This window comes from Nyctereutes procyonoides, unplaced genomic scaffold, assembly GCF_905146905.1.
Source record: "Nyctereutes procyonoides isolate TBG_1078 unplaced genomic scaffold, NYPRO_anot_genome, whole genome shotgun sequence".
Taxonomy (NCBI): domain Eukaryota; kingdom Metazoa; phylum Chordata; class Mammalia; order Carnivora; family Canidae; genus Nyctereutes; species Nyctereutes procyonoides.
In genome coordinates this window covers 6719130-6731162 of record NW_026575031.1, presented here as the reverse complement: position 1 = coordinate 6731162, position 12033 = coordinate 6719130, and the positions used below count along the sequence as shown (strand labels likewise).

At 40.9% G+C, this 12033-nt stretch overlaps 1 protein-coding gene across 7 annotated transcripts in view; it reads right to left on the bottom strand.

Moving 5' to 3' along the window:
• The window catches only part of EIF2AK4 (eukaryotic translation initiation factor 2 alpha kinase 4), a 107757-nt gene that overhangs the window by 93870 nt on the left and 1854 nt on the right, over window positions 1-12033 (bottom strand). The gene's annotated exons all lie outside the window — the stretch shown is intronic.

Genomic DNA, 12033 nt, shown 5'->3' with positions numbered 1-12033 from the left:
TCCCAGAGTCCTGGGAGCATCGGGCTCCCTGCTTAGGGCTCCCTGCTTAGCGTGGAGCCTGCTTCTCCCTCTCCCTCTCCCTCTGCCTCTGCCCCTCCCCCTGCTTGTGCGCTCTCTCACGCGCGCGCTCTCTCTCTCTCAAATAGATAAATATAATCTTAAAAAAAAAAAGTTTCAGTTTCTTGCCCACAGATCCAACTTTGACTCCCAAACCTGTGTTTTCCTCATCAGCCACTCCATTGTTAGTGCCCATCCTGAGCTGCTGTGACTGAGCCTTGACTTTGTCTTAGAACATCCAGGTAGCCAAAAGGGAAATGTGACACTATTTTACATTTCACATAAAAGGAAAAGACAAAAATTTTCAGGTTGTGATCCTGGGGTCCTGGGATTGAGTCCCACATCAGGCTCCCCACAGGAAGCCTGCTTCTCCCTCTGCCTGTGCCTGCCGTTCTCTCTGTGTCTCTCATGAATAAGTAAATAAATCTTTAAAAAATAAAACTTTTTAGTGGAAAAAAAAATACTGAGCAATACTAAATTCTAACAGGTATTTACAACACACAGTACCCTGAATTATACAAAAAACAAAATTCTCATCAACAATGTATATAAAATACATCAGCTCAGTCTTCAAGTGGCTTTACCCTAATGCTTGCTCAAAGCAGTGTGGTAAGGCCCGAGGAAAGCACAATTCTGTGCACATGGTTAAATGTCCCATGAGCAAGAGGCCTTCCACACACTCATTCACGCTTATGCCTCATACCCACAGTGACGGCCCAGGGCTGTCAGGAACTGTGAGCACAGTGAAGTGAGAAAATAGACGTGGTTCCAGCTGCCATGGAACTTCCAGTCTAAACAATAAACACATAAGTTTGAGTTCAAAAAGTGCTACTGAGTGCGCCTGAGTGGCTTGATCAGTGGAGTGGCTCATGTCATGATCCCAGGGTCCCGGGTTGGTCCTGGGATGGAGCCCCGCATCAGTCTTCCTGCTGGGCAGGGAGCCTGCTTTTCCCTCTCACTCTGCCTGCCACTCCCCCTGCTTGTGTGTCCTCTGTCTCTCTCTGTCAAATAAATAAATAGAATCAAAAAGAAAGAAAGAAAGAAAGAAAGAAAGAAAGAAAGAAAGAAAGAAAGAAAGAAAGAAAGAAAGAAAGAAAGAAAAAGAAGGAGAGAGTGCTACTAAAGAGAAGACATGACGGCCTCAAAGGGTAATGGAACTGGCCGCCGCAAAATATGCCACTTTGTTATAAGGATTATTTTGAGTTAAGAGTACTTGAAAATACAAGGTGCAAAAAGGGCCTTCTGACCTCCTTTTCCTTCTTGAAAACAGGACATAAAACACCCATGTGAAAGATGCACTCCTACACTGGACCAAACAAAAGAATCTTTTTATCAAAGACAGAACATTGAGGCCAAGACAATTCTGTACAAACAGAACTTGGTATAATAACCCTTACCTTTCCCTCAGCCTCCCCATATGTTAGCTACTTTTCCACAATTGCCTCTCTTTGTTCAACCCACCATGTAAACAGTTAGACCTGGCCATTTATTTGGGTCTTCATTTCCCTATGGGGTTTCCAATGTGCAGGTAAAAATCTGTATGCTATTCTCCTTGTGTCATTTTAATTCTCAGATCTGGCCAGAGACTCTAAGAGGACAAAAATCAAGTCCTATCTCCCTCATTAGAGAATGAGTGGCAGTGGGGGTGAGGGAACATACTTGGACTTGGTCATCAGGAAGACCTATCTGCATACACTGTGCTTAAGCTGAGACAAGCCAGAGAGACAGAGCATTCCAGAGGAGGGAAGAGCATGTAAAGAGGTTCAAAGTGGGGCACCGGGGTGGCTCAGTGGTTGAGCATCTGCCTTTGGCTCAGGTCCTGATCCCAGGGTCCTGGGATCAAGTCCCACATCAGGCTCCCTGCAGGGATCCTGCTTCTCCCTCTGCTTATGTCTCTGCCTCTCTGTGTGTGTGTCTCTCATAAGTAAATAAAATCTTAAAAAAAAATTATCTTATACTAATACACCTTCACTTATAAATTATTCTGCCTTTCATTTTCTCACTTGATTGCCCACCAGTGAAAACTTTTTTTCACAACAACCAATGATTGGGCACCTGGGTGGCTCAGTGGATTGAGTGACCAATTCTTGATTTCAGCTCAGGTCATGATCTCAGGGTCCTGGGATACAGCCCTGCAGAGAATATACTTGAGAAATTTCTCTGCCTCTTTCTGCCCCTCCCCATGTACACAGGCATTCATGCTCTTTCTCTCTCTCTCTAATAAATAAATCTTAAAAGAAAAAAAAAACACAATGAGAATACTGTTCTAAATCCACAATGAGGGGCGCCTGGGTGGCTCAGTGACTGAGTGTCTGCCTTCGGCCCAGGGAGTGATCCCAGGGTCCCAAGATCAAGTCCCACATTGGGCTCCCATCCAGGAGCCTACCTCTCCCTCTGCCTGTGTCTCTGTCTCTCATGAATAAATAAAACTTAAAAAAAAAATCCACAATGACTGAGAGTTTAAAAGAGGCAAAAGGAAGAAGGTAAGAAAATAAGGAGAAACACCATACGGATGGTTTTCTTCAAGTAAAATCCTAAAGACCAGATAAGCCCAATGTGAAAAAGATTAAGTCAAAATGTTACCATGCAAGCACACCACCCAGGAATTAATAGCAGATCTTTTGTTTTTGAAGCAACAAAGTTAAAGCAATCCTCTATAGCTGCAAGGAGCAAGAATTATGTAAATGTAAGTAGACCTAAAATTATCAGCAAGCCATGTAAGTAGAAACCATGAATATAAACCAAAGCATAGGTCTTTCCTGGGCCCAGGATGGAAATGAACTTGTAACAGATAACCTACACCACACGAAATGAGTTATCCCTGCAGTGGCAAGACAGCAAATCTGGTTTAACATTCCCTTTTGTCCTTATGTGGGAAGTGCAAAGCGCATCTGAACGAAAGCAGCTCTCACGGGAAATGGTACAGAAAGCCCTTCACTCTATGTCCAGAGTCATGGGAACAGGAAGCAAGCTTCAGAAAAAAGAGGCCTATTGGAGGATTACACATTTTGAATATATTCTTTACTAAAGAGAATGCTTAATAAAACACAATGAATCCAGTTAAGGATTGCTGACAAGCCTCAGGGAAGGAGGCCTCTAGGCCAGTCTGGAGACCATGAGGGGGAACGTCAGTATGCAGACCACTGGAGTCTAAAGAAGTAGTAAGCAGCCTGCAACCACTCCTGGGCTGGACCAGCCATGTAACACGGTACAGGTCTAGCGTTCCAGTTATTTCCACAACATATCAACACTAGCAGGGCAGAAGTGACAATAGTAACAAGCCCAGGTCATGCCAAAAGAACCTTCGAGGAAAGGAGTTTTGAAGCAAAGTGAAGAGATTCCTGGATGCATAAAGGTTTCAGCTTTAAGAGATGCATAAGCCAGTGATGGTAACTTGGATGAAGGAACAAAGCCAAGGCCGCTGAGGAATGACAAGAACCTAACAACTGAGCAGCCCCGGTGGCGCAGCGGTTTGGCGCCGCCCGCAGCCCGGGGCGTGATCCTGGAGACCGGGGATCGAGTCCCACATCGGGCTCCCTGCATGGAGCCTGCTTGTGTCTCTGCCTCTCTCTCTCTGTGTTGCTCATGAATAAATAAATAAAATTAAAAAAAAAAAAAGAACCTAACAACTTGTCTGGATCTGAGTATGAAGGGAAAGTAACTCAAAGAACAGCACTCTGAAGAACTAGGTGTCTGCTACTTTCAAGGCCTTTATTTTTGGCTGACAATTTAACTGGACCAGAATGATATTCTTCTCCATAGTGTATAAACTTCAGGATATTTCTCAGCAGACTATTAATTATTCCCCCAATATCCATTCTCCCCTTACTTCTTGGCAACAGAACCCGATTTTTTAGCTGGATATAATTCCTTTGCAGGTGACTGTGGCCAGTGGGTTAATTCCTGGCTAATAAGATTAAAGTACTAGGGGCACCTGGGTGACACAGTCGATTGAGCATCTGACTCTTGATTTCAGCTCAGATCATGATCTCGGGGTCATAGGATGGAGCCCTGCGTCAGGCTACATGCCCAGCATGGATGGAGTCTGATTGTCCCTCTCCCTACTCCCTGCTTACTCTTGCAAGCACACACACTCTCTCTCTCATAAATGAATAAAAAAGATGAAAGAACTAACACAACTTCTTCATCCCTTTCTCCTTCCTGTTGCCTGGAATGCAGATATAAAGTTGGAGTTCAGGTACCATAAAGGGCACACTGAGGATGGTGGAAGAGCAATATAGCAAAAGCCCTAGACCCCAGACTTTTGCATGCAGATAAAATGAACTCTGTTGTCTTTTTTTTTTTCAATTGTTCTATGGGTTTCTTTTATTTTCTTAATTTATTTATTTAAAGATTTTATTTATTTATTCATGAGAGAAAGAGGCATGAATTCCGCAGAAAGAGAGGCAGAGACACAGGCAGAAGGAGAAGCAGGCTCCATGCACAGAGCCTGATGTGGGACTCGATCCCAATTCCTGGGATCACACCCTGAACCGAAGGCAGATGCTCAACCACTGAGCCACCCCAGGCTCTCCTGTTGTTAAGTCTCCTATAATATGTAGCCAAACTTAATACTAACTTAATATAGGCACACTGGGGAAAAAAAGAACACTCAAGAAATAGTGACTTTAGGGATAAGAGTAGAATATTTGCCAGGCTTTCCTTGAGCAAACTGAGGAGCTTCTCAACAAGAGGCTTTTATGGAAGCCATGTGTAGGATATCATGCATTAGTTCACGTTAGGGCACTCAAGGAACCCTGACGTTGAACAGGACCTGACTCAAAATGATGTCAACAGGTAGGATGTGCTGGGGAATGGAGTGGGTAGGGCCTCCTTCATGTGTTCAGAAGATAAATGGTCATTAGAACAGGATTGATAAAATTCTCTGAATTAATCTGTAAAAGGAAATAATGAGTTCCTAGAATATCTATCTACAGGCAAGTACATACAAAGTAGAGCATAACCAAGACATTTTGAGATCACTAAAGGAGACGAAAACACAATGCAGAATGTATCAGATACAAAATACACAAACTACAAAATATACATTAAAAAAATTTTTTTTGAAGTCTGAAATGCAAGTGATATGAAAGCAGCATAAAAAGAATGGCGAGGAGGGACGCTTGGTGGCTCAGTGGTTGAGTGTCTGCCTTTGGCTCAGGTTGTGATCCTGGGGTCCTAGGATCAAATCCCACATCAGGCTCCCCACAGGGAGTCTGCTTCTCCTTCTGCCTGTGTCTCTGACTCCCTCTCTGTGTCTCTCATGAATAAATAAAATATTAAAAAAAAAAAAAGAATGATGAGAGGGTCATAGATTACTACAATAAGATATGAACTATATGTACTTCTTCTTGGGATCATGAAGCTGGATACTCTCTTGGACTGTTATAAAATAGCCAAACTCCTCCTCAAACATAACACAAAAGAGAAAAGGTGATGTAAACTCAATTTTAAAAAGTAAGAGAGGTAATGCTCATTTGGACTCATTGAAACAACACAAACATTCGCTGAATCTTCAAGAAACAAAACCCAAGAATCTTAAAATACCCCAAAGGATTGGAAGGCTGACCTTGAGGACCTCTTCCCAGCACAATGCACACCTCCCAGGGAAGACCCCAGCAGCTGTCAGATATCCCTACTGGTCAGTCTGAAGCTGCTTTTCTCTGGACACTTCATAATACTCAGGCCCAATGAAATAAACTGGTTTAAGAATGTGTCTCACTGTTAAAAGTACTAGAGTAAAAAATAAAGACTCTTAAAAATTGAGAATTTTGGGGGGGCTTGGGTGGCTCAGTGGTTGAGCAGTCTGCCTTCAGCTCAGGTCATGGTCCCAGGGTCCTGGGATCAAGTCCTGTATCAGGCTCTCCGAGGGGAGCCTGCTTCTCCCTCTGCCTATGTCTCTGCCACTTTTTCTGTCTTTCATGAATAAATAAAATCTTTTTAAAAAAATGGAAAATTTCGTTAGTGATGCCATAAAGTAGCAAACCGTTTGGTTTCAAAGCTGAAGCATGAGGGTTAATGGCAGTCCATGATTAAATTTCACTGGATTACAAAATAAGCAGCAGATGAGAACAAGGTTTGGAAAATTAATTAAAACTATTAACAGTTTTCTGTTGCACAACAACATAAAAGTGCTTAACACTATAAACTGTATACTGAGGAATGGTTAAGATGATAAATTTAGTGCTATGTTTTTATTACAATTATATATATGAAAAGTTAATATGATTCAAACCACTTTCAGGTGTTTGGCCTAGAACTGTTACCTAGAATTCTGTTAATATTTTCCTCCTTAAATTGTGATGGCCAGACTTGACTCAATGCAGCCTCTTTCTCACAGGCTTTAGATCTCATATTCTGTAAAGTGAAAAGAAATTAGTCTGTGGGAAAACAGAACAAATCTAGAAATAAAATAACATGTCAAGCAAGATAATCAGGGTAAGTTTCTGGTTTTAAGTCTGTAAAGATGTCAAAAGTAAAAAAGATGATAGTAAAAGCTCAGAAAAAGGAAATTAGGTAATGTTCTTCTATATTTTATGTGTTTTTAAAATTTGATTTATTTAAACCTAAAAACAACAACAACAACAAAAAACTGTCCACCCATCCTTCCCTCCTTCCTCTAAGCAAACACCAATCTGTTCTCTGTATCTGTGAGCTTGGCTTATTTTTAAATTTTTAAATATTTTTAAATTCTCCATGTAAGAGAAATTATACATTATTTGTCTTTTCTGATTTTATGTTAAATGCCTTAATCACTGAGGAAGCCTAAGTGGCTCAATCAGTTGAGTGTCTGCCCTCAGCTCAGGCATGATTCCAGGGTCCTGGGATAAAGCTCCACATCGGGCTCCCCACTCAGTAGTAAGTCTGCTTCTCCCTCTCCCTCTGCCCCTGCCCCTGCCTTGTGCTATCAAATAAATAAAATCTTAAAAAAAGGGGATACCTGGGTGGCTCAGCAGTTTGGCGCCTGCCTTCGGCCCAGGGCATGATCCTGAACACCCAGGATCCAGTCCCACGTCGGGCTCCCTGCATGGAGCCTGCTTCTCCCTCTGCCTGTCTCTGCCTCTCTCTCTCTCTCTCTCTCTCTCTCTCTCTCTGTGTCTCTCATGAATAAATAAATAAACTCCTTAAAAAAAATCTTAAAAAAAAAAAAGCTTTAGTCACTGATTTCCCCCATATTTCCTTTTCTAAAAATGAGTATTTTCTGTACTGACTTTGTAAAAAATCACCAAGTTCATTCATCTTAAGTATTTGCCTGTCAGGTTGGAGAGAATTTTTAAGCAATGTTAGAATTTAATAACCTAAAGCTCTGTTTTCATACATGAAAACAGATTAAAGGCCTAAATGTAACACGTGAAACCATAAAACTCTTGGAAGAAAAACAGACAGTAATTGCTTTGACATCAGCCTTAGCAACATTTTTCTAGGTATGTCTCCTCAGTCAAGGGAAACAAAAACAAGGAGTGCCTGGGTGGCTCAATCGATTAAGTGTCTGCCTTCAGCCTGGGTCATGATCTTGGGGTCCTGGGATTAAGCCCTGCATCAGGATCCCTGCTCGGCAGGGAGTCTCCTCCCTGCCCCTCTGCCTGCTGCTCTCCCTGCTTGTACATGCTCTCTCTGTCAAATAAATAAAATCTTTTAAAAAGATTTTATTTATTTATTCATGATACACACACACACACACAGAGAGACATACACACGGCAAAGTGAGAAGCAGGATCCATGCAAGGAGCCCAATGCAGGACTCAATCCCAGATCCCAGGATCACACCCTGAGCCAAAGGCAGACGCTCAACTGCTGAGCCACCCAGGCATCTCAAAATGAAATCTTTAAAAAAAAAAAAAAAAAGGCAAAAATAAACTATTGGGATTATATCAAAATACAAAGCTTTTGCACAGGGACACCTGCTTGGCTCAGTCGGTGGAGCTGGAGCATGCAACTCTTGATTTTGGGGGTTTTGAGTTCGAGCCCCACGCTGGGTAGAGATCACTTAACAAAATAAAATCTTTAAAAAAAGCTTTTACCAAAAAAAAAAAAAAAAAAAAAAGCTTTTACACAGTGAAAAATGAAACAAAACAAAAAGATAATCTACTGACTGGGAGAAGATATTTACTAGTGACATATCCAACAGGAATAATATCTGAAATATATAAAGAACTTCTACAACTCAACACCAAAAAACCTACAAATAATCCAATTAAAAATGGGCAGAGAACCTGTAGACATTTTCCCAAAGACATATAAAAGGATAGGGTGCCTGAGTGGATCAGTTGGTTAAGCATCCAACTCTTGATCTCAGCTCAGGTCTTGGTCTCAGGGTTGTGAGTCCAAGCCCCACACTTAGCCCAAGCCCACTTAAAAAGAAAAAGAAAAATGGCCAACAGACACATGAAAAGGTGCTCAACATCACTAATCATTGGGGAAATGCAAATCAAAAACACAAGTTATCACCCCATACCTGTAAGAATGTCTAAAATAAAAATGGTGAGCGATAACAACTGTTGGCAAGAATGTGGCAAAAAGGAACCGCTTTCTTTTTTAAAGATTTTATTTATTTATTTATTTACTTACTTATTTAACACAGAGAGAAAAAGAAAGAATATGAGGGGGGATCAGCAAGGAGAGAGGGCAGGCTCCTTGCTGAGCCGGGCACCTGCTGCAGGACTCAATCCCAAGACCCTGGGACCATGACCCCTGCCAAAGGCAGATGCTCAACCAACTGAGTCACCCACGTGCCCCCAAAAGGAAACTCTTGTGCACTGCTGGTGGGAATGCAAACTGGTGCAGCCACTACAGAAAACAGGATTGTTTGAAGTTCCTCAAAAAACAAAAAATAGAAATGCCATATGATCCAGTAATTTCACTACAGGGTATTTGCCCAAGGAAAATGAAAACACTAATTTGAAAAGATATATGCACCCCTATGTTTATTGCAGCATTATTTACAGTAGCCAAAATATGAAAGCAGCCCAAGTGTCCATCCATAGATGAATGGATAAAAAAGTAATATATATGTACAATGGAATATTACTCAGACACAAAAAAAGAAAGAGATCTTGACATTTGTGACAACATGGATGACCTAGAGGGTATTATGCTAAGTGAAATAAGTGTACAAAGACAAAAACCATATGATTTGACTTATATGTGAAATCTAAAAAACAAAGAACACAATAAACAAAAAGCAGTAAGAGACTAATAAATACAGAGAATAAACTGATGGTTGGCAGAGTGGAGGGAAGGGGGGATTGACAGACTGAGTGAAAGGAAGTAGGAGATACAGGCTTCCAGCTATGGAAGAAATACAGGAATAAAAGAGGATCAAAAGTACAGCATAGGGGGTGCCTGAGTGGCTCAGTCGGTTAAGCTTCCTGACTCTTGACCTCAGCTCAGGTCTTGATCTCAGGGTTGTGGGTTCAAGCCCCAGGTCAAGCTCCATGCTGGGCATGGAGCCTACTTAAAAAAAAAAAAAAAAAAAAAAAGACAGCTTAGGAAATATAGTCAATGGTATTATAATAGTTATATGGTAACAGATGGTAGCTACACTTGTGGTGAGCATGGCATAATGCACAGAAGTAGAGAATCAGGTTGTACACTTGAAACTAATGTAACTGTGTCAATTATACTTCAATAAAAAAAATAAGTGAACACACATGAAAATAAACTGAATCTGAATTCTCTCCAAATTAAATATATGTAACATTATTCAACTAAGAATGCCACTATATTTTGAACCAGGCAAGTTGATTCTAAAGTTCATATGGGGGATCCCTGGGTGGCGCAGCGGTTTAGCGCCTGCCTGTGGCCCAGGGCGCGATCCTGGAGACCCGGAATCGAATCCCACGTCGGGCTCCCGGTGCATGGAGCCTGCTTCTCCCTCTGCCTGTGTCTCTGCCTCTCTCTCTCTCTCTCTGTGTGATTATCATAAATAAATAAAAATTTTAAAAAAAAGTTCAAAAAAATAATTAAAAAAAAATAAAGTTCATATGGAAAAACTAGAGTAAAATCAGTCAGGAAAATGCTGTCAGTAAATGGTGACCACAATGAGTATCAAATAATGCTTGTTATAAATCTACCGTTACTAAAGCAATGTGGTGGTAGTGTTTAAATAGATTAATGCAATAGAATAAAGAGTCAAAAAAAAAAAAAAGTCAACAACAGATCCAAATACACCTGGGGATTATTTCATGCAAAGAAAAATCTTGAGCGCTTTTCGCCAGGCACGGGACAGGTAGGTATGAACAAATACACGGACCTTGTCCTTATGAAGCTAGCACAGTGTCATATAATGTAAAGGTGTGTTTCAAATTAGTAGGGGGGAAAACTGAAAAAACTAATTTGTGTTAGTCTAACTGACACGCTGAGGGTGGAAGGCAGCCTAGATGTATACTTAGATGGAACTTTCACTAAAATGCTATTTCTGGGGACGCCTGGCTGGCTCTGCAGTTGAGCATCTGTCTTCAGCTCAGGGGGTGATCCCAGGGTGCTGGGATCGAGTCCCACATCAGGCTCCCTAGCCTGCTTCTCCCTCTGCCTTTGTCTCTGTCTCTGTCACTCATGAATAAATAAATAAAATATTTTTAAAAATTTAAAAAGCTGCTATTTCTGTATTTATTTGATGAACACTTGAAAACAAAGTCATGAAGAATTAAAAGAAAACTTCGAAGACTTAATTTTTTAGTACACTGGAGTAGGGAAATCTTTTCTAGAAAAAATAAGGGGGGGGGACTATAAAACAAAAAAACCCAGTCATTTAACTATCTTAAAAAGTTTTTTTAATTGCATAAATTACATAAGTATCAAATTGCACATGGGTAAATAGAGGAAAACATTTGCAACATATGATCCATACTGCTATTTTTTTTTTTTAACAAAAAACAATTGACAAATGAATAAGAAAACAGACAATACATGGGGCGCCTGGCTGGCTCAATTGGTGGAGCAGGCTAGGCTACTCTTGACCTCAGGGTTGTGCATTCAAGCCCCATGTTGGCAACAGTGATTACAGGGGCGTGGGGAGGTAGAAAATAGACAATATAATGGGAACAAGTGTTCCTTTTTTTAAAAAAAATTTTTTATTTATTTATTCATGAGAGAGAGGCAGAGACATAGGCAAAGGGAGAAGCAGGGTTGCTGCAAGGAGCCTGATGCAGGACTCATCCCAGGACCCCAGGATCATGACCTGAGCCAAAGGCAAATGCTCAAACACTGAGCCACCCAGGCACCCTAGGGAACAAGTGTTACATCCATCTACTGGCAAAGATGAAAAAGCCTGCCATTTACAATGTTGGTGAAGATGTAGAAAAACAAGGGTTCTCATACACTATGGGGCCCAGAGACAGAAGCAGTCTGGGCCCCTTTTGGGAGGGAACTTTGCAATAGGTATCAAATTATACATTAACAGACCCTTTGCAGAAACAGAAAATAAGCCAAGCTAATTAATAATACATGTATAACTCCAGAGTAAACTAAATTTTAACTCAGGGGTGTCCAAACTTTTTTAGTATGTAAAATAATTTATTAGAATTCACACCCAAAACATTTAGATATTTATAAATGATATTATACAGGCGAGCAAACTGAAACCTACGTTTTAACACATTCCCCAAAAGAAGTCAAAGTAGCCTGAAGTTTATTCAGGTCAATAAATTCTGGCCTGAATTTATCAGCAAATTTGGCCTGACCGGACAGGAGGCTATTCATAGCCTTTATTATTACAGTCAGTGTGAATATTTGAACATTCATATTTCATTGTGGTTAATTCTGGATGCTGCCTCCATCACCCCCACACCAAGTGAGGTATTAGGTAAGGTATGGCTATGTACACATGGACGTGAACACGAACACTTCTGAATTTTGAAATCCAACAGGTTGCTAGGGTTTTGAATAAAGGACTGTGGACTTGCATAACCTTTCCCTGAAGACAGGCACACAGGTGATAATAAGTACTTGTTGAACAACCGCAATCCGATTCATTCT